A 23,503-nucleotide genomic window follows, 5' to 3' on the forward strand; every position below is an offset into this window, starting at 1 on the left:
GTATTACGTGAATTAAAATTCCTACGGTCTTCATTAACTTCCCGACAATATTAAATATATACGCATATAATTCCTACAATTCCGAGTGTATGAAAACACATAATGCCATTAAATGTCTAATATGATAACAAACACATTGTAATTATTGTTATTATTTTTTACATACTAGTGCAATAGTTTTAACACGTATATATATGGTGTTAATAATGATAAATATGAAACAACTACGCCTGTGAGGAGAACCATCAAGCATAAAATTTAAACACTTATAATGCTATTAAAAGTAAATCAAATATCGTTGGAGCACGGTAGTTCTAAAACACAATAACAAAACACGTGTACTAAATGAACTTTTATAGTCATATCTAACCGCATCGTACGTCGTGTTAATAAAACTGTTTTATTTTTTCATGTTTAAAACCATTCTGTATAATAATGCGTTATTTTCATCGGGTAAAATAATAGTTTTCAAACATCTGCAGCACGAACAAATAATAACGTAAAATAATGTCCAATATATACTTATCTATAATATTTCAACAAGTTTTTAAATTATCTACTGATATATACGGGGTTATTCAAAATTTTTCATCCAATGCTTTGCACCTGGCTTCTTATATAGGTGGGCCGATCTTACGCCACTTGACTGCTTATTTTTTGAAATATTTTAAAGATACTGTGTACGTGTCACCATTATCATTAACCTAGTGGAGTTAATTGCAATGCAGATATGCATAAAATCAATTTAATTTCCAACTATAGACGTAGTCGTTCGTGTGACCAAGGAAAAATAAGTAAAGCATAGATATAATTAAATAAATTTAAAATAATATTATGCTCACAGTATTTATATTTGTGATAACACTGATAACTGATTATACCTTATCGAATACGAAAACGAAAATTTGATAGATTTATTGTTTTGAATTTTTTATACCAAACCACATAAATATATGTGTACACTGTTCATATTATATACATCGTAGAATTATATTATAAATTATGTCAAACGGAGATAAGTATATTGTAATAAAGATTGCAAAATTATAATATTGTCCTTAAGTTCTACTTGTAATAAAATATATGCCGATGAGTGTTAATTTATTTATTGTTATCTAATGAAATATTTTATTATTATAGTTTCAAGATCTAATTTGAAACTGAGAATTGTGAAATCACTGCACCTTAAATCTTTAAACGTACAATTCTAATATAGACTATTAATAATAGATAATATATAAAAAAAAGTGTCTATAATTGTGTATAATGAAATTTCATTTTCACTAACTATAAAAAAATGTCCTATTTCACAATAATCAAATTTCAACAGTACAAGATATTTTAAGAAAATTGCCAAATCTTATAATATGTATAAACGTTGAATAGCCTTACTGACGAATTATTGTTAGTTATTATAAACATTTTACGTTATCTCAACAAAATGATCTTTATTTATAAACTGTATAATATGGTTTTATACAAATTACGCGGATGTACTAAATATCATCTGCATTGCAGTTAGGTATTATTTATCATAAGGCTCATTGAATTCTAGCCAAATTTCAGTTACAGATTTGTCAATATATAACTGTGTATGTTTAATTATAATTGCGTGTTATGTTGTGCTGTACATTTTATTTAAAACATTAATACCGTAAGATCTATAAAAAAATGTCAAAAAAGTAATCCTAGCAAACATAGTAATATCAGAGACTGAGCAGTTATTTATATTTATTCATTGTATAGCGCATAACAATGTTTTAATTCATTATCAAACACTTTAGAGAAATGATAAGTTATTGAAATTAAAAAAAAATATTTTCAGCTGGTTTGACTATTTTTGATAAACAATTTAAAATAATAAGTGGATATTCAAGAAAAAATAGCAAGTTTTTTATTTATACAATATATATTTTTTTCTTGAAATTTTTTGTGAACCTTATTAGATGGATAAATAATTTAGGTAGGTGAGACCTTCAGAAATAACTATTTTTTTTCCTTGTTACCCTAATATACATATTATATAGGAAGCTCTTGTCTGTAGACATTTTTAACTTTTAATATTTAAAATTAAAATACTTATTATTAAAAGTGATAAAACTTGAAAATATTAATATATATATATAAGAAGTGGATATTAAACCTATACAACTATAGATATATTTAAGTTTTAAATGTTTTATATATGTTAATACTCGTCATATAATAATATGTAAAATGTATAACGATTTTTGTTTTAGTTAAGGAAGGTTGGGTTTTTGTTTAAAATTTAAAATTTAAAAACCAAAAACCAGGAAAGCCGCTTAGCTGTATGCTTGTATAGTACGTAGCTTACGAGTGTTGCTCGTCATTGAGTATAGCTAGGTCACTGTAATGGAAGTGTTAAATTTAAATTCAATGATAAATTGTATGTGAAAAGCAATTTCCTGAACGGTGTGATGGTCTGTCAGCAATATATTTCTTAGAATATTTTATTATAATATATTGATATTACTGCAGTTTATTAGTAATTACTAATTAGAAATAGATTTTTCTATTAGTAATAGCGTGGTAGATTAAACTAATTTTTCCAAAAGCAAATTGTGTACCTATATTTAATTATATTATCATTATTATCTAATTATAATATTATTTCATTATTTCAATACAACTAACTGTAATAAGTCAATACCAACGTATACTAGCTAGCCGTACTCTAACGGTGGAAATAGGTATGTGAAATACGCTTGAAATTATAGCTTAAGTACTTTGAAAATTGTATTGTGCTTGCTGTGTGCACAGTAAATAATGTAATAATAGCAACGAATGACTAAATGACCATCGAAACTATTTAACATTTTTTACAAAGATGACCCTCAAAAATAAGCCAAAAATACCATAACCAACTCAAGGTGCAAGGAATGGAGAGACTGCAGGAAGACGAAATTGAGGGTAAAAAAATATATCACAGATAGATGGATCATCTCACTAAATTTAACCAGAGAACAGGATATAATACTGACGCGCTTAAGAATAGGACACACCTGGCATTGCCCACAAACATTTCGTAGATAAAACATATCCCGAAACATGTACTATACTTGCGATTCTGAAATCTCTGTCGAACATTTACTACTAGAAAGTTGTCAGTTTAATGAAGCACAGAACAAAGTACATATAACATCTAAAATAGCCTCCCTGAATGCCTCAAAAACAAATATTTAAACATTTACAACTTACTAAAATTTATCAAAAATGCCATGTTTTTACGAGATCTGTAATCAGAATAAAAGTAAAAATGTGCATATAAATTTATTTTTAATTTTTGATTATTACCTATTTACTTATTTATATATCGACGTTATAAAAAGATAAAAAGCTCTTGAGACACAAAAATAACAAACATATATATAGGTATAGTGCAACCAATACATTTACCGCTCCGCTCAGAAAATAAAATAATCAATAGCTACTTGGTCACAAATACACAATGTATGTTTATATATACTCAAATACTCAATATAAAACGAGTGAATAAACAAGTAATCAAACTGATTATATGAGATAAAAAAGTTCCGGAAAAAAATGTATACAACAATTTATCAGGATAAACGAAAATATTGTCGTGTTAGTATAAGTGATAAGGGCAATTACCTTTACTCTGTCTAGTTTGTTTCAAATTAGATAGTAACTTCAATCGATGTTCGATTTTTGTCCTGACCGGCGTAGATCAGACCATCACATCGATTAAATCAGCTAGATTATGTTGACATTTAATTGTTGTCTGTTTTCGTCCCTATAATGATGATCAAGACGAATATAATTGCTTTAATTTAGCAAAATTCAAGTTAGATTATAGTTCATACAATATTATATGATTAAGCTCCCGAAAGCCTGTTCATCGATGATGTGTGTTATTATATCCACACTCTGTAATGCCGCCGCTTTGCACAGAAGTCCGTCGATCTTAACATGTTACTTTTATTTAGTACAGATTATACGGTACTATAATAAATCTATTTATTTTGTTTAAGAGAATATAGAATCGGAAAAATTAGATAATATTTTGAAAACTCAGTTATAATATATAACTTATTAAGTTTATTGAATAATTACAACAGCGATTTCCAAACTGTGAGACGCGTATCTCCTTTGGGGAAACGTCGATACATTTTATATACACTAATAAAAAATGTTTCAATTATTCAAGCGAATAAGCGTGATTAAATTTTTGTTTAATTTTAGGAATGCGTGAACCAAATAAGTTTGGTAACCGCTTCCGTATACTATATATATATTATTATATTATATATTTACAATCGTAGGTGCCTATATTTTGTGTACCTTTATACTATATACATACTATTAAATAGTACATATATTTTTCTAATTATGAGCATATTATTATGATACATAACAGTATAACACGAATATTTGAAGATTGAACATATAGGTGATAGCCGATAAAGGTATACTTACGTATATTATATAGTATTTATATAGTGCGTCACTCTCAACCATATAAGTACGTATTACTATACGTACATATACATAATAGGTACCTTTATGCCTAAATATACATAATATATACTTGCCATTCGTAAATTTTAATAGGTACTGTATTATAATTTTCAAAAAAAAAAAAATATATATAATAGGTAAAGAATGTCTACTATTTCCCGCTTTTTTTTTATCTGGCCATCGTTATTGCTTATTAATGTCCCCTTAATGCTCACGTGTCATACCGGCCATTTCGTTGATATTATCTGATGGTTATCATCACCGGTGGTCCCGGGACCATATAATACAAGGGTAGTTATATGCATTTTGGCCACGTTAGAGGGTCTTTATTCCGAGCTGCAGCATAATATATAGAGAACTACAGCCCTCACGCGCAATACACATTATACTGATATATATGCTATAGGTATAATGTGCAGTGTATACAGGGTGATTTTTTTTATCATAATATATCAGTTATACGCTGCAGGTACACTATAATAATATAAGCAGTATAAGATTTTGTATTTATTATTTATATTAATCTTTACTTTTTATTTAGTTTATCCAATAAGATTAGCTATATTTTGTTCGTAAAAGCCTGAACTACAATAATTCCGAGCTTTACCACATAAAGTTTTGAATAAAAAAATCGGTAAAAATTCAAAATTTGGACATTAAATTTACTGATACCTAGCAATTTAATTATGAAAAAAACTATGGTTTGTAAAATTATCAAATCATACTCTGTGTTTAAAAATATTATTGTCCGTGATTCATTTTGTTAATAATTTTATTTTTATTAATATTGTTATAACATAAGTACCTACATTTTGAATAAAATGTTGACCCATATGGTACCTTTTAACAAAATTCAATGAATGTATGCAAAAATAAATCGAAATTTATGGTTTTTAAATTATAGATAACAGTAGTAATAATTCTTATAAACTAATAAATACTTTAATCGTCGTTTATTAAATGGTTTAAGCCATGTCACCATGGTGTAAAGGATAATAAGTAATAAAAATATAACATTTATTATTATAGGTAATAAGAGGATAACCGTACGAATTTATAATAAAATAAAACCTGTACATACCTATTCGGATAATCGACGATTAACCGCAGTTCCCCAATAGCTTTCGTTCAATAGCTCTTTACTCGTGCTAGTCGACAAACGTCAATTTTTATAGTTGCTGTTGCCCTGTTGGATATAATATTATTACTAAAATAATAATTCGGTTTTTGAGCGTACAAACACTACGAACTACGAAGCCTACCAATGAATAACAAATAACAATATAATATAAAAACACGGGTATTTTCATTATTAGATATCACCACTATTGTTATTATTAAACACGCTAAATAAATAATAACATTATTTTGTAATGTTTTACCGTGCGGATAATAGATACTGCATAATATATTGTATGTATATATATCTACCGTTGTGGTTGTTGTGTATTGACATTTTTACTGTACGCGATGGCGATATTAATAACCTATATAATAATATAATATTATCGAAGTGCGTTTCGATACGACGACGAATATAGTACGAACGCCCATGATAATGTTTAATATTTTACATAATAATAATATAAGGATCTGTTTATCTATATGTGTAGAAAATGGACGGATGAACGGTATATATATATATATATCTGCGAGTTTATAACGCCATTAGTCCGATATATTATTATTATTAGAGTTGGCCATTGGGTTATTTGGGTTATTATTATAGTTGGTTATTATCAAGACGAATCTACGTATATTATAATATATTCTCTATTCGTACAAATTCGACACGCCTATACATGATAATAATATTATTATGTAATGGGTCCTAGAATTTTTGTCACGGATTTTGATATTTATTATGGTATAGGTATCGTTTTGGTTTTAATTTTCTGTGCGTGGGATATAATGTGTTCTTATGAATATTAAACATATATAATTAAATCCCTATATTGTAGTATAGGTATAACAAGTATATACATTATAACTATCGTTAAATACACATCCAGTAATCTAGTCCTTGATATACCATCTGTCTTTCTCGTATATATTATATTATTATAGTCAAAATATTGTAACCACTTAGGAATAGTATTGTGCTAATCGTATATTTGTATAGGTACACCCCTGAGTCCGCGTACATAATATAACCTATATATTTTACAGTGTAGTCACAAATTGTTATGTATACGTATAATGAATACATCTGCAATAATGTGTATACATAAAACAAATTTCAAGTTCAAATTTGGCTCTATAAAATTACTTATACGTTTTAGGTATTACGGTTAATAAAAGGTTACGATAATTATTGTAAATGATAGTAGTAAGCCATATACACTGTAAAATATTACCTACTTATATACAGTAGGTACTTATATATATATATACTACTTATACTATTGCAATTTACAAGTGTGTTATATAAGTACGTGAATCGTATTATAAATTATATACATATTATTGTAGTTACCTGGTATATTATTAATAAATATATAGTGTCTGCAGTATAGCGTACCTATATCTACTATGTAGATATATTAACTAATTATTGCACATATAATGTGAATTGATGATAATATCTCGATTGTATCGAAATCGTTTAATTTATCAATGGGAAATAATAAGTAATAACCGATTATTGCATTAATAAATTGGGACCTCCAACAAAATAAAAAAAAAAAATATATATATATTTATGGTATGTATACCATTAACAGCCAACAGGTTGTCGCTCGATGAGTATAATATATTTATTATAATATAAATAAATTATGTACCTGTATTTTAATAAACTTACATCGTCGGTCAATCATGTTTTTGGTCCAACACTGAGTACTAAGTATAGGACATAGGTATTATCCCGGCCGACCAAGCGTTTCGTGTAGTTATTATTATATTAAAGTTATAGCTGCAGGTCATGTTTTGCGGTGTATAAAACAAAAAATATTATCCGGTGCAACATCGCTATACACCCCGAACTTCGATTCGATGGATTTATAAGACAGCACTTACCTATATACGACACACGTATGTATAATGCATACACGTATACATAAGTATACAGTGAATGTAATACCGCACTGGCGCAAGGTCAACTATTATTGAGACACACAGATACCATCACACAATATATTTATGTTTATATTATTTAAATTATATCGCATATACATCACGTTTTACGCGTATATTAATAGAGCTTGGTTCGAAATTATGCTATTTTGGCTACGTATTATATATACATAATATTATTATTTATATTGTTGCGGCGCACACACACATATGTTGTATGTAGGTATATATAGCAGTTGGTGTGGCGTGATTATTATTATTATTATTATCAACATCATTATTATTTTTATTACCATCATCATCATCATCATCTTCTTCACTCGTTTCCCTTAGACCCGCGCGCGGTTGCCGTCCGATGTGTATATATCTAATGTATAAGTACCTACGTACAACATACATAATGTTCCGTAGGTAGGTACAGGCAAGGCTGGGCAAGTTAATGGTATTTTTTAACTGAGTTAAGTTAAGAGACATAGAAACCAATTTAAGTTAAGTTATTTATTTGTTTCTTGACTTAACTCAGTTAAAAAAAAATACCATTAACTCGCCCAGCCTTGCCCGTATGATATCAAAAAGAAATTATTTCTATTAAAAAATTTTAGCTAGTAAGAATTAGTCGATTTTTATTTCCTATTAGGTATGTATCATCAATAATCATTTTATTATATTTATACATAAACGTAATTTGAATTTGATTGGAAGTAACTGATTACTTATTTAGTCAATATGCGTACGTCAATAAAAATCAATTGAGTTAAAATTCAAGTTAATAAAAATGAACTTATTAAATGCAAAAAGTCACGTCAAAAGTTAACCTAAGTGAGGTCATTTTAACTTTTCAACTTTTTTAGGTCCAGCATTGGGTAACACTTTGCGTGTTGTTAGCATCGCAACCGACGGAGTTTAACATTTATTATTTTAAATAACAGTGCGTATCAAAATCATTTGTTAGGTTTTATCGAAGGAGAATATATTAATTATTTCTGTATAGGCGATTTCTTTACAAAATCACTCGAATTTTATATTCTGTATCGTTATAATATAATATAGGAATGACTGGTTGCGGTAGAAGAGGATATCCACGATTTACACTTATGGTGGTTGTATAAGCGCTGTACCGACCGCTTATCGATATATTTTCCAAAACGTAATTCCAATATCCGTTGCATATCGGATAATAATTGTCATTATCGGCGCATTTTTATAGTCTACAAATTCATTTTAAACTGCGATTTTCATCAAAAAAAAATAGTTATTTTTTTTCGAGATTTTACCAGAATAATAAGTCATATTTTAGCGTTTGACCAATAAAAAATATACATACAATATAATATCACCGCACGCCACTGCAGGTGTACGCGTAGATATAATCTGCAGCAATAAAAAATAAAAAATAAAAATAATAATTGTTATAATTAGACACTTGGCCGTATTCTGGTCACCGTATATTTTCCGCACGCCCAAGACCCCCGTGTACCTAATAGTTTTCCGCCCTCGTCGCGTTTAATATAACGATATTATATTTTATAAATCGCGTAGGTAGACGTAATAAGTATACCCACAGCCCCAACTATATACTCGTGATATATATATATATAATATTATATAAATATTCATATACAATATTAAATTATTTACACGTTATAACGCTGCTATCATCACGTTCGCCACTATATATATATATAATACAATATACACAGTTTAATATTTATATATATAATATACCGCGACTATAGACCATATTAAAGGTACAAGTATTGTAACAGATGATATATATATATATATGTGTGTGTATTGATGTATACATTGTACGCGTACAACTATTACAACTATATAACGTATATCATAGTGCTACGACTGTTACCACGCGCAACCGCATTAAACACGATAGTAATTATTATTATCATAATCATTAAAATAATAATATATTATTATTATTATTTCATCGTATTCCGTGTGTATGCGCGCGATGATAATATTATGCACTGTCGTCGTCGTCGTCGTCGTCGCCGCCGCCGTGTAGCGCGTGGGCTCGCGACTATATAGTACGTACACACATAATATTAATATTATTATTATAATATACAGCGCGCGCACGGGGACGTGCCGCTGTTAGAAACCGCGTCGAGGAGAGAATGCGCGCGACCGAGACAACACCGCAGTAAACCGAGGCCTCGTCGTCGCCGGCTGTACCAATACGACGCACACGCGGCTTGTACGTATTATATATACACACACACACACACAGTACGCGTGTAGGCGAACCAGTGCGGTCTTTATTATTAACGTCGTTTATTATACACGACGACGACGACGACGATACGCACACACACGAGCACAACACTGCGCTCGCACACACGCGCGGACGACGCGCGAGATAACGTCTTCAGATAAAACACACGTCGACCCACAGGGGTCTCGGAGCGGATTTACGCCGTATCGATTACCGCCATGCAAAACGCGCGAGTATCCCGTCGCGTTTAAAAAGTTCCTCTCTTCTCGTGTGTGTACGATGCCATACAATACACACATACACACCGTGTTATATTATACCTATATACGTGATGTGTATAGCCGTCCCTCGTCTGTGGCACTGTGTCTCTAAAATAATAATAATACAACACACACACACACACATATATATAGGTAATGATAATAACGCGGAACGCTGTTACGACGCCGGCAGAATATCGTATCTGATTTTTTTCTTTTTTTTTTTTTTTGGTCCTATCGATTTTATAATAATTTGTATAGTTCAAATATTAAATATAATAATAATATATATTGTATTGTGTTGTACGCGAGGAATAAATGACGTATAAAACTGTCGTGTGTGTGTAATTTATTGATAATCATTTTTATTGTTTTAATCGTTTTTAATCGTTTTCATCGGGTTGTATTTATTAATTTTTATTAAAAACGACATCGGTCTTAAATGTCACAGACACTATAATAATGATATAATAGTATGAGCTATTAGTGTTGGTATATTCTGTGGTCTATATAATGTACTATAGTCTATATTTATTATGTCTTACGATTCAGTACATACCCACGCAAATGATACGCCGTAATATTATATATGATGCACATGTATATAGTTCGCCATTCACCTACATATTATTTGTACGGGCTGATCCCAATTCAAAATAATATGTGAAAAGCTTGACAGACAAACTAAGACTTGTCAAATTCAATTTTTTTTTTCTTTTAATAACAATAAAAAGAACACTAAGAAATTACAGTGAAATAATATAATAATTGTAATATTAACAACAATATTATAGAAATAATAATAAAAAATCGAATAGGTATAATATATGGGTCCTGTTCTTGGCCAGCTTTATCCGCATCCTGTTCCTGTACAAACGACGGTTTTTTTTTAGATAACAAGCAGAATAAACATAAATAAAAAGAAATAGAAATAGCGAATGTTCAAGGAGGGACATACAATTTATATTACCCAATAGTATACTAGGGCTTAATCGGAATATTAGTATAATTTTAGACAAAACCGTAAGATTACTGTATCAATCCTTTTATCAGCTAACGATTTTAAAATACATTTATCTAATGATATATTTTTGAATAAAAGTTTTTGAAGTAAACAAATTGTACATAAGAATAATCCTGAGATGGGTCAGGTCTAACTGATTTAATATTGACCAAGTCATTAAAAATGGGTTTAATATCAGAGACTTCAAAAGAACAACTGAAGAAGACTTTATTGGGAAGCCGGGAAGGTGAACGTTATACTTTCCTGTTAGATAAAAACACGAAACAAAATATATTTTAGAAAATGATTCACCAACATCGCCTATCTCAACTTATTATAATATCGCTGACCTTAACATTCTGGAGAAATTCTTATCCGACCTGTTTTTACGAACAAAATCCTAAAATGTTGGAGGTTTTGAAATAAACAATGGCTCGATGTTTTGTATATATACAACGAGTGACATTCATTAAACTCAATTTTATAATAAATCTTTCCCTTTCTTGTAATAATCCCGATGGTGGTTGCGCATGACTTGCTCGATTACACTCTAGTTGAATTATACGTTTACTGCATCCGTGTATCGTGTATGTAAAACTAAAATATTTTTGGGCGATTTATCGTGGTGAATTTTTTAACTCAAGCACGACAAGCACCCTGGTTTTCATACGTGAATCATCTGCTTAACCCTCAGGAGTGCGTTATAATTATTTTTTCTCTGATACACATATGCTGACAATTTATCCATATTTGTGTACAACGAATGAACTTTACATCATGTGATCTATTTGTTCCCGCTATTATATTATCATTATTAATTTATCTATTGACATTTGATATATTATAATTATATTTCTTTCTTATGTTTATCTAAATAATAATTGATAATTGAGATACAATAATTTCTGTTAAAATCACATAATTCTATCAAAATATTAAAAATAAGAACCGTGCAGAAAATCAAATAAACTTGTGTGCTGCATATTCTCCGTATCTATTTATACATTTATATCATATTTGCTTTGCACGCGACAGTCGATAACTATATAATGATTCCCTCTTTAATAAGGATATATAATAGTTTTATTTACGTATATGTGTTTTCTTTTTGGTACACGTGTTTATATTTTTTTTGTTTATCTAGTTCAAATTTATGGTATATAACAATAAAATGAAAAATATATATTAATCCAAGTATTAAACTATCACGTTGCCACGTTGTAGCTTATCATATTATAATATATATATACACAATACATATACACTGAGTTATCTTTATAATGTTATTTTGCACCGTATACGAACAAAACGTTTTACCGTAATAATAAACGCACGTGTCATACAGTCAAATTCAAATATATCTTCACCACTAAAATATATATATATATAACAAAATTATTAAAAATAATAATTATAATACTTTAGCTGGCCAATGAATAATGACTTAGCTACCGAAGCCGCCTTTATTTTCAATCAAAATAATAATAATAATAATACAAATTACATAAATAATATTTTTTAAGCCGCGAATAAAGAACCACAAAAGACTGTTTTATTATAAATATGCGTATTATATATTTATTGTACCGAGTTATATTTAAAGTTATTAATAATTAAATATTCAAATTCGTTTTAATCGGACACGTTCAGCAGATTAGATAATAATTGTATTTACATAATTTTAAACGGGTCACGTTGATTGTTTGCAATTATATAATACACGCTGTGTTTATACTGATTGTAGAAGTATACAAATGGTCTATTTTTTTTTTTTTAATAACAACTTATGCTATGACTCACATTTAATTAGCCGTCACTTTTTAATGATAAAATTATACACTTATGTTAAACCATTTGTAATTATTCAAAAGTTAGAAGAAGAAAATCAATTTTAATTGATTTCATTTTCATTATTTATTTATTATTAAAGCTTTACAATGAAATTAGCAATTAGCATGAGTAGTAAACATTATTATGACTTTTATAAAAGAATAAACGTACGTAATAAATGACTCAATTCTTCTTGGGTACAACTTCTCGGTTGAAATATTTATTTATTTTAAATTACGAATAATATCGTATTGTATACTTAAAAATTAAATTTTTTAATATTAACAAAAATGTCCAGGTACATTGTATCATATATGATATACTTATAAGTTTAATATTATTGCTTAAATGACAAAAATGCATATTACTACTTCGAGTGTTATATCTGAAAAAAAACTGAATTTATTGTAATTTATAATTTATCAGTATTTTCACAAAATTATATCTCATAATATATGTATTTAATATTTTGGTTATTTTATTTAAATTAAATCATCATTTAATACATCTAAAATCATTGTTTTGGACAAATTTAATGTATGTATATTGTGTATATAAAATAATAAAAAAATAAAATAAAATAATTATACATTCTATAAGAAAATTTTTTTTAAGAATTTACATAGTTCATTTATTTCGAATTGGCTCATATATTATGGCAAGAATAAATTGTACTTTTCTGTTTTAAATTGTTGTGTAATTACTAATTAGTTATTCCATCAATAGTTATAATAATATTATGTAGGTACATGATACATCCATTAAACCTACATAACATTGCCATTTGAATGATCCATTAATAATTTTAAATAGGTACCTTCGACCTTTATAGCTTATATTATGATAACACGATCTCTACGCGCGTACATATGTATATTTTTATTGCATTCCATAAAATATACATTGATCAGTTTTTAATATTAACCATTTGTTTAGAATAAAAACATTTAAATAAATATTTTAAATATTACTTATATAAATTAATTAATCTTTTTAATCAGTGCGGTGGATCAAGCCATTTGCCGCCGTTTCAAATTATAATATATAATATTATAAATATATTTTATTTTTTGAGTGCAGCAAATTTGCTTATTTTGCCTGTATATATAGTAAGTGGTAACCCGACGCTGATTTCAATGATTAATATAATATATATTATTGTACAATATGTCAACTTCTTATAATTTTCAATTAATAATTATATAGTATAACGTTTTTAAATTTTCTATTTCAAAAACTTCTGACCCAAATAAGTAGGTACCTATACATAACATTTCCATCGAGTCCTTCAATTTCACACGTGATATAAACAATAATGTAATATTACAGCTTACATATAGGTATAGGAATAGTTCACTATTGTAATCAGTTCCAAGGTAATGATATTTTTGGTGCGTGTGTTTCCAAAATCTCAGTAAATTACCTACTATCTTAGTTTAAAGTATTTTGTTTTGAAATAAACCTGAGTTTAAAGAAGTATGAATTTTATGTAAGTACTATAATATAGTACTATAGTATTGGTTGAAAAGCTTATAAACTTGGAAAACTTTTATATAAATATACAATAATTGATTACCATAAAAAAAAAATTGTTAGTTAATGCTATTATAGGAGGTAATTAATTATTATATAAATAACTAAAAATGTTATGAAAATGGATTTACAACAATAAATATGTTATTCATTTTACAATATAATATTATAGGAAACTGAGAACGCTGGAGAATGCCGGGACATCAAAGAAATTACTATACACGATATATGTCAAGAAAAGAAGACAGGAAATGGTTAACCATGGTCTATTATATTATATAATATTCACAATAGTGAATAATGAATATACGACCATTATCGTTCATAGAAATGAAGGATGGATTGCGAACAAGAGATAGAAATGTAGAGATGATCGAAAAATTCCTATTATAAGCAATTAATGAAAAATCCTTAAGTTATTATACTAACTTTGTGGATTCAAAAAGGATATATAGTTACCTATAATAGCAGCGCATTTTCTGAATAGAGATGAATGAGCAGAAGTATTGTGTTATTGTACCTATAAGCTTACCCTTACGACCTTAACGTTGATTATACTTTAATAAGAATAAGACAAATTGTGTATGATATTTCCTATATAAAAGTCAAGCACACCATGATATATTACATATAGTATATATAATATAACTATAGATATATATATAAGGTTTTTTTTATCAAATAATCTCATAATAATATTAAATAAATCATATTATATTGAAATATATTGTAATATTTGTAATACATTATTATGAATAATTAATTATGTGCGTGTATATATATACAAAACAAATAGTGTTATTTATATAATTAAAATAATTTATACTTAATGGTATGTTAGTGTTTCACTTATATATTGTCTCATTCATTGTGTTAGTTATTTATGAATAATTTAATTTATATAAAAAGTAAGTAACCAAAATAATAATATATAGGACATCAGAATGGAGAAGTTGTGCAAACAAATTAAAAAATTATGTTGTCGATTTAGTAAGAAAATAATGTAAAAGATTAAAAACCGATTAAAAAGTAATTAAAGTTTATTATATTTTATTGTAAAAATAACAAATGTTTTTTTCAGTAGTGTATCTTATAATTAATAAAAATGTACTATTTTTATGTTCATTAAAAAAAGTGTTATAATTATAAATTATTGTGTAACTTTTACATAGTGACTTCAGTCAGTGTAATGTATAGGTATATAATATACTCTTATGACTTACGGTAACGGAAACCGAGCAGTCGGTGTATACTATGAATTTATGATGATAATAACCAATAACTGATAAGGACTGTCAAATAATATAAACGATGGTTAAATTTGGTGGGAACCTAAAATAAATTACACAATGGGAGTCCAGAGGATAGACTGGGTAGATCATAAAAAAAAAAAATATTCATATTATGATATTATACCTTTGTCCTGCACCCTTGGTTCACTGATAAATGGTGAATGCATGATATTTTATACTTTAAATCGGTATTCTACCGTAGGCAACTATGTACTATATTATAATATAGACATCACATTTCGTATTCCATGGAAGTATAAAACTTTTTGAATATCATAATACGTTATTGTTTTTTAGTCGCCAGTTGGGCGATGTTAGAAACGAGCACTAGTCATTTTTCGCGTCGAGTAATACTTCTAACAATAAGTATAATCTACTCAAGCCGAAGACAATATTTAATGCGACTTACCACAGATATCGATAATGTTCGTTTATAAATCAGATAAAAGAAACAACAGAACATTTTGATAATGGTACAGGACGAATTATAATAATATAATACATCACAGTGATCTGCAGTGATCCCGCGATGGCTTTGGTTCTCGACGATACGATTGAAAGTTATCGAAAATACTGTGGCTTGTGTGCCAACCTGTAAAAATAAATATCAAATAAAAAAAAAAGGTCATATTACTGCAGGAAGTGTGCAGTAGATATATATATATTATAAATATATACATACATTTATATTTTATATATTTACCGAATACACTAAATATATCTTTTATGCCATTCTTGGAATTACTGAATTACTACCGGACCCTTCGAACTTTCCATTTCGTGGGGCTTAAATATTTTAAACTCCGTGAATAAAAACTATCATTCTATCACACAAACGATCACGAGGACGTGGAAATAATGGCATATTTACCTATACCTACGCATAATTTAAATCGAGATAAAAACATTTTTTTTAAAATAACTTTCCATTTTTATAATGCAGTATACCAACATTATCTATTATTATTATTATTTTATTTTTAATTACCGAGCCGTCTCAGCATCAAATTCAGCTTTTTACAATATTAAAAAGTGACTTTTATAAAATATCTGTTGTATATTATTTATTTATACATATTATTTCGTAATCAATAGGAAATATTGTAGTCGCGACAGCATAATTTATTTATATGGAATAAAACCAACACGTAATATTTAGTAGTCGATCGAGTTATGTATGTGAACAGAGCAGACATAATATTTTAAATTTCACAATTTTTTATCGAAACGATTGGTTTTTGAGCGGCTTAAATAAATGTATTAGTGGTCGAATAACGCATTAACACGATACCCGTTTTCGTGTTATTTGGTTTGCCGTTTTCGCCTGTAACTGCACTGTTTCGCGGTGACATTAAAACACCAATTATAGTGGTATTTTTTGACCGTATAAAATATTGTATTATATAATATCGCATCAAACGCGATAATGGTAATAAAAAACAACAATAACAATAACAATAATAATATTCATAACGTCACCGCAGAGACGGTCTAATGCCTCTAAACTCACTTATTATTGGGCCTGTGATATTGTGTAATGTCCATTTTACGCGCACTCGCGAATTGTCGTGTATATATAGCGTTATTATTCGGCCCGACGGGCGATGAGTGCCGATGACACATGATACGAGCGTGTGAAAGAGAACTATATACGGTGCACATCATGACCGTGTGTGTGTGTGTGTTCCCCTCGGAATATATTTTATACTATTATAATATATATAGAGCGGTTCGCGCCGTTGGATTTTTTGCGATATGCTCATACGTATATTATATTATTACTATCGAAATATAATATAATATTATTATTATGAGTTTTGTAAAGGCCGTCCTCGGGCTTTTAATGCGTCCGCGTGGTCGAGGTTCGTTAAAAACATTACGGCTTGTTAAACTCGAATGGGCGCACGCGCGTGCGACCGTTTATACGCGATGTGGGTTTTTTTTTATTATATTCACTGCAATCGCGGTCCGACTATTATAATCGTACAATCGTCATCGCATTTTTCGTCACCGAATATTTTGCGCGTTATTGCGAAAGGACCACATATTATGTAGGTAATCGTATACGAACGCGAACGGGGCGAATGGAAATCAAAAAACGCCTTATTTGCGCGCCCCTGCACATTTTACATACTAACAAATAAATAATAATAATATATTATAAAAACCAACTCTGTGCATAATGTACGTTTGCGAGTAACATTATATCACAATAATAATAATAATATGCGCGCTCGTCGGGATCGAACCGGAAAAAGCATCGCAATCTCACCGTTTTCGGGCCGTTTGATAAAAACAATACGACACCTTTGTACACTTTATGTACACGTCGCCGTGTGTATGTATGTGTGTGTGTGTGTGTGGGCGTATACTGCAATGATGCGGGCGAGAGTGTTACACTTGAGCCGTTTCACCGAGATGATTGTCGCACCAGTCGGGTTGACACGATCATTTTTTCCTGGCGCCCCGTGTGTCCAAACGGAAATAGTTTATTTTTGTCTGAAAACTCAAAGTGCATAAATATACGCTTATTAGCACGTCTGCAGCGCACCGCCGCGAGAGACAAGTCTGCATGAATATAATATATCTTTTAATGATCGAAATTTCGAAACCGCGGAAAATGCCACGCCATCACTGTATATTATATATATATATATAGACGTTTCACAGGGTTTATGTTTAGTTTCGAGCGTAAGTAAACGTGTTCGATTTAAATCGTATATTTTATATTCGCCATTGAGCCGAGTGCGCGCACCGTAGCGACGATTAATGTATATAATATATAGTAACGCGCGCCTTTAAAACAAATAGCACACGCAACAGAATATAAAAGGACGCGATTGAAACTGCGTACGTCACGGATTTCGGATTTGAAAGTTTCCGCATACGAATGTTATTTTATACGTTTTAAATCGTTCGCAACGTTCAATATATAACAACGATATTATCATCTCTACGATGCCAATCGTACGGTATATATATATATATATTATTACGCTGCAGTGGTTTAAATCGTCGACGCGACACAGGGTGGTACCTATATATAGATACTCGACGTCAAAGTTTTAACAGCGGTTATGGTTAGCGTGTCTTTAAACCTACTCATATTATACCTAAAAGTAATATTATATAGTAGTATATTATATATATGTAACCGCCAGCGCAATTCTCAGATAGGTAGGTACAGATAATATTATATAGAGACCGCGAGAACGTGCAGTGTCGAAGTGCAGTATACTACAGAATATATAGATTGCAGGTATATACCGCATATTACAAGCGTAATACCGGCAGTTACCGTGAAAATAAAAAATGAAATCGACGACGACGACGACGTTGAACTAATTTTCCATTCGCCCGACCCCGCGGATATTAGCCGTCGTGTATTTTAATCAGATAGTGTATACCTATAGTGATATTATTATGTGTGATGTGAGATATGCGTGTATCGCGTGTATACCTATAGCTACACGTATTTTTTTCCTATGGTCCATACACGAATAGGGTTAAAATAATATTGTATATTATGCGGCCGTCCGCCGACGGTACTTAATGGTATTGCGTTATTGACCTTTGGCCCAGTTAATAAATAGGATCGGTGCGCGCGTGTGCTGCAGTATGTACAATATAATATGATATACTGTGTGTACCGCCACTATATATATGTATTACTATTATATTCTTATATTTTACTAACTATATATATTTTATGTACGTGGCGTATATATATATTGTAGTGGCATTGTAATATTATTATTATTTCGTATAGTGTGTGTGTGTGTGTGTGTATGTGCACGGTGGTGGCTGTATATATTCTATAGTGATTTGTGTTGGTTTTAATTGCGGCTGTCACGACCGCGCGTAAACACCTATGCCTATTATTATTATTATACACATACACTCGCTCGCGCGTCCGTTTACGAACGCCAACGTATGCCCACCGTTATCGTGCGTTTTAAATCTCTTTACATTTTTTTATTTATTTTTTTTTTTTTTTGTACTTCTATAGCTCGTTCAATGTGTATGTACCTATATAAAATTATCTCATATTATCCATCTCTTTCTATATCATACGGACCTTCCCCTACCCCCCACCAGCAGTCGCCTCCCCATCGTCCGCGTTTTCAATCGGTTTCGTATTACCTCTCCGCTTGTCGCCGCCACCGCAGCCGTCGGTCGGTTATAGATATTATATATACGTATACGTATATGGACGACCATTTCACCGTTTTAACGGTAAATCGGTCCAAAAGGGATTTCTAATAATAATAATAATAATAATCTGAAGAGGCACGAACGTATATTATAACGTGATGAAGACCATCGTACTAGGTATTAACTATACGTCCTTGGTCCTCCCGATATAAGCGATTCAACAATACACACTATAACATCATATTATAATATATACATATATAGAGCGATTTACGCATGTTACTATTATTATGCAGCTGCACAAGCACAACGTCGGGTTCTTGATGTAATATCGTAAAATGCGTATTATTATTACCGCGGGTCCGTGATCATCAATATTCACTTTTCACTCGAGATAACAATATGTTATATGCGTTTATATAATATAATGGGTATTAACTATTAATACTGTTTTCGGTCGGTACATATTATACATTTTAATGACATATATATAATAAATGTTACGGTTAATGTGAACCGCGAGTACAAACAAACACTATTTTATAGTATTAATCATTATAATTGTATTAAATATGTTAACAGTTTAACATATTTTAAAACAATATTATAATAATTAAACATATAGCTATACTTATATAATAATATTTATGGAATAATAAAAAAAACAGTTAACTAATATTATCGTTTTATTTTTATTATAAATTAATTCCATAGAATTTTATAATAAACTATATATGAATATAATATAACTACGCATATCATGTTACACAATTACCTTCTATATATAAACAGTTATTGGCACAATTTAATTTTTCAGCTTCCAGTACTATCGTTACGTCATATTTCTTCATTAATGTCGAATTTTTTTTTCATAATATTTTGATTTACTGAGAAAAGTATTGCTAGTTTTTTCAGTTCAATGACTTCGTTTTTAAATGTTTATAAAATTTAGATTCTGTTTTTAAAAAGGATTGGCGATTAAAGCAAACAGCATTCAATTAATACTATATACACGTAGGAAGTAGTGTCTTGTAAAGTACAAAAAACACGACTGGTTAGTTGAAAATATCAATTATTGTTTATATATTGTTGACTGATTTTATCAAGATAGCTATTAATTTTATCATTCCGATATGGTCATAATATGAGTAAACTATAATTCTTAAATAGTATAATAATAAAAAAAAGTTTATACAGAGTGTTTAAAAAATGTCATAGTTTATTGTAAAATTCTACGGAATTAAATTTATATTAAAAAGAAATATAAAATAAATAATATTAGTTAACTTAAAAAAAAAAAAGTTTAATAAATAAAAATAAAACGAAAATATTAGTATAAACTATTAACTAATATTAGTTAACTTTTTTTGTTATTCTGTAAATATTATATGATAATAATAATTATTATTATTATTGTTTTAAAATATACGTAATATTATGTTAAAATTTAATAAAATTAATGACCAATATTAAAAATAATTTGTTTGTATTCGCGGTTAACATTGCCCGTTACATATATATTTATATTTATATAACTTATGATTTTATTAAACCTCCAGATTTTATGATTTGTATTCTATTGCAGAATAATATTTTATTTTATTTTTTAAATTTATGATATGTATTAATGATTCATTTCTCCAACCAAAATTATTACATTACTTTCATGGTTTTTAAATTAGGTATACATGTGTATATAGTCATATAACTAATGGTCAACGCAATAAACTGCAATTATTCTCCGCGTCGCATATTTGTCGACTATAATAACTTATAAGTATATTATTTATCTCACACAGTAGCACATCACATAATTTTATTCGAATATTTTAAGCAATAATGGTGTAATACTAAAGTACCAAATAATATAAATTAATTTAAAACGTAAGATTACATAATATTATACATGATGTAGGAACAGTCACGCGTTGATTAACTAATTCATAACTTTTATAACATTTGCAATCAATAGCGCGTAGATTCATATGATAATTGTGTACGGTACTTGAATGTTTCATAAGTGTTTTTCAAATATTCATAATTTAATGTCAAAAAATAATTTCAGTTGTGTCGTTTTGAACGGCAACCAAACTTTTCCTCGGTAATATAGCCTTGGGGTCACATTGTAATAATGACACACTCACACACACACACACCTACGCGCGGGCGTTAGTAATGTTTATTTGTATGATGGGGTGTCTAATTAATTTTTAACGATAGAGAACATATTGTGGGAAGAACCATTTATTTAATATATATATTTATCATAATAGATAAACTAATTATAATAAGTTAAGTAAAGTTTATTGTATATTATGCGTTTTCGTCGCGTATATACAGTGTTTGTCCATATCACTTTCGAGTTATTGCCGTATATACACTTTCTCGTAACAGTATTTTTTAGTACGACTTTCGTATGATGTTTTCGATTTAAAAACTTACTATGTATAGCTGTATACGATCAAATCGATTCCACAATAATTTTCAAATGTAACTATATACTTATCTAGATATATTGTTGATTTGTGCCGTGTTCGAATTCCACAATATTATTATATTTGAACGTTATTGTTGACATTTACTCGAACTCGTAATTTGTATATACTACTACCTACTCATTATTGGTATATACAATAAGCATGTGTATTATTCTATATTGTCGTAGACTTATAGGAACTTAAAACAAAATGTTTAAAAAAGGTTTATTTACATTTCCGTGTATGACACGTGCGTTGAATCATCGATAGTTATACAGACTGTAGTTCTATGATTTATGTAAATTTTATAATGACTAATAGTCAATAGGTATATAAATCATAAACGATTGAACTATAGTCCGAAGTCAGTGTTAAGCAAATAATCGTATTCTGATAAGTGATTAATAATTACAATTAAAAAGTAGGTGATCACAACAAAAAGTAATTTTATCGATAATCACAATAAAAAATAATTTTTAATTTTTGAATGATTTGAGTAATAATTTAGTCAGTAATCAGTGTTGATAGCAATTACAATATGTGTTAATTTGTAATAATGATTAATCTTTATTGTTAAGATTAACGATTTTTAATAATTTTAATTTACATTTTATTTTAACCATAATAGGTAATTTTTAATTTATATATACTTCATACCTGTACATGCTATTGTACAATTACTGTTTTTTGCTCGATTCGTAATTGTAAAAATTATAAGAAGTCGCTATTAGAGCCGATAATGGAAGTGAAGTATTGAAGTATTATAATATCATGTTGGTATAGGTAACTACCAAAAATAACGTTGAATAATATTATCCAAAGTAAAAAATGTCGTCAATTGTTTGATTGACCGTAGTAATTTTATAATTGAAAAAAATTAATAATAAAATAAATATAAACGGAAAACGATGACAATATATTGTCATCTATATAAAAGCCATCAAAAACCAAAAATAATTCATTTATAAATGAATCTATAGATTTTGCGTATTACAATTTCTCTAACGCCACTACGTGTTGCATACTTGCATAATGACAGAAATATTAATATTTATATAAGCACGCATGTATAAGTTATGCTTTTGGGATACCCGCATTTCGGTAACAAAAATCTAGTTATTTATTATTATTTTTTTTTTTTTGGG

Source organism: Rhopalosiphum padi, chromosome 4 (genome assembly GCF_020882245.1).
Source record: "Rhopalosiphum padi isolate XX-2018 chromosome 4, ASM2088224v1, whole genome shotgun sequence".
NCBI lineage: Eukaryota > Metazoa > Arthropoda > Insecta > Hemiptera > Aphididae > Rhopalosiphum > Rhopalosiphum padi.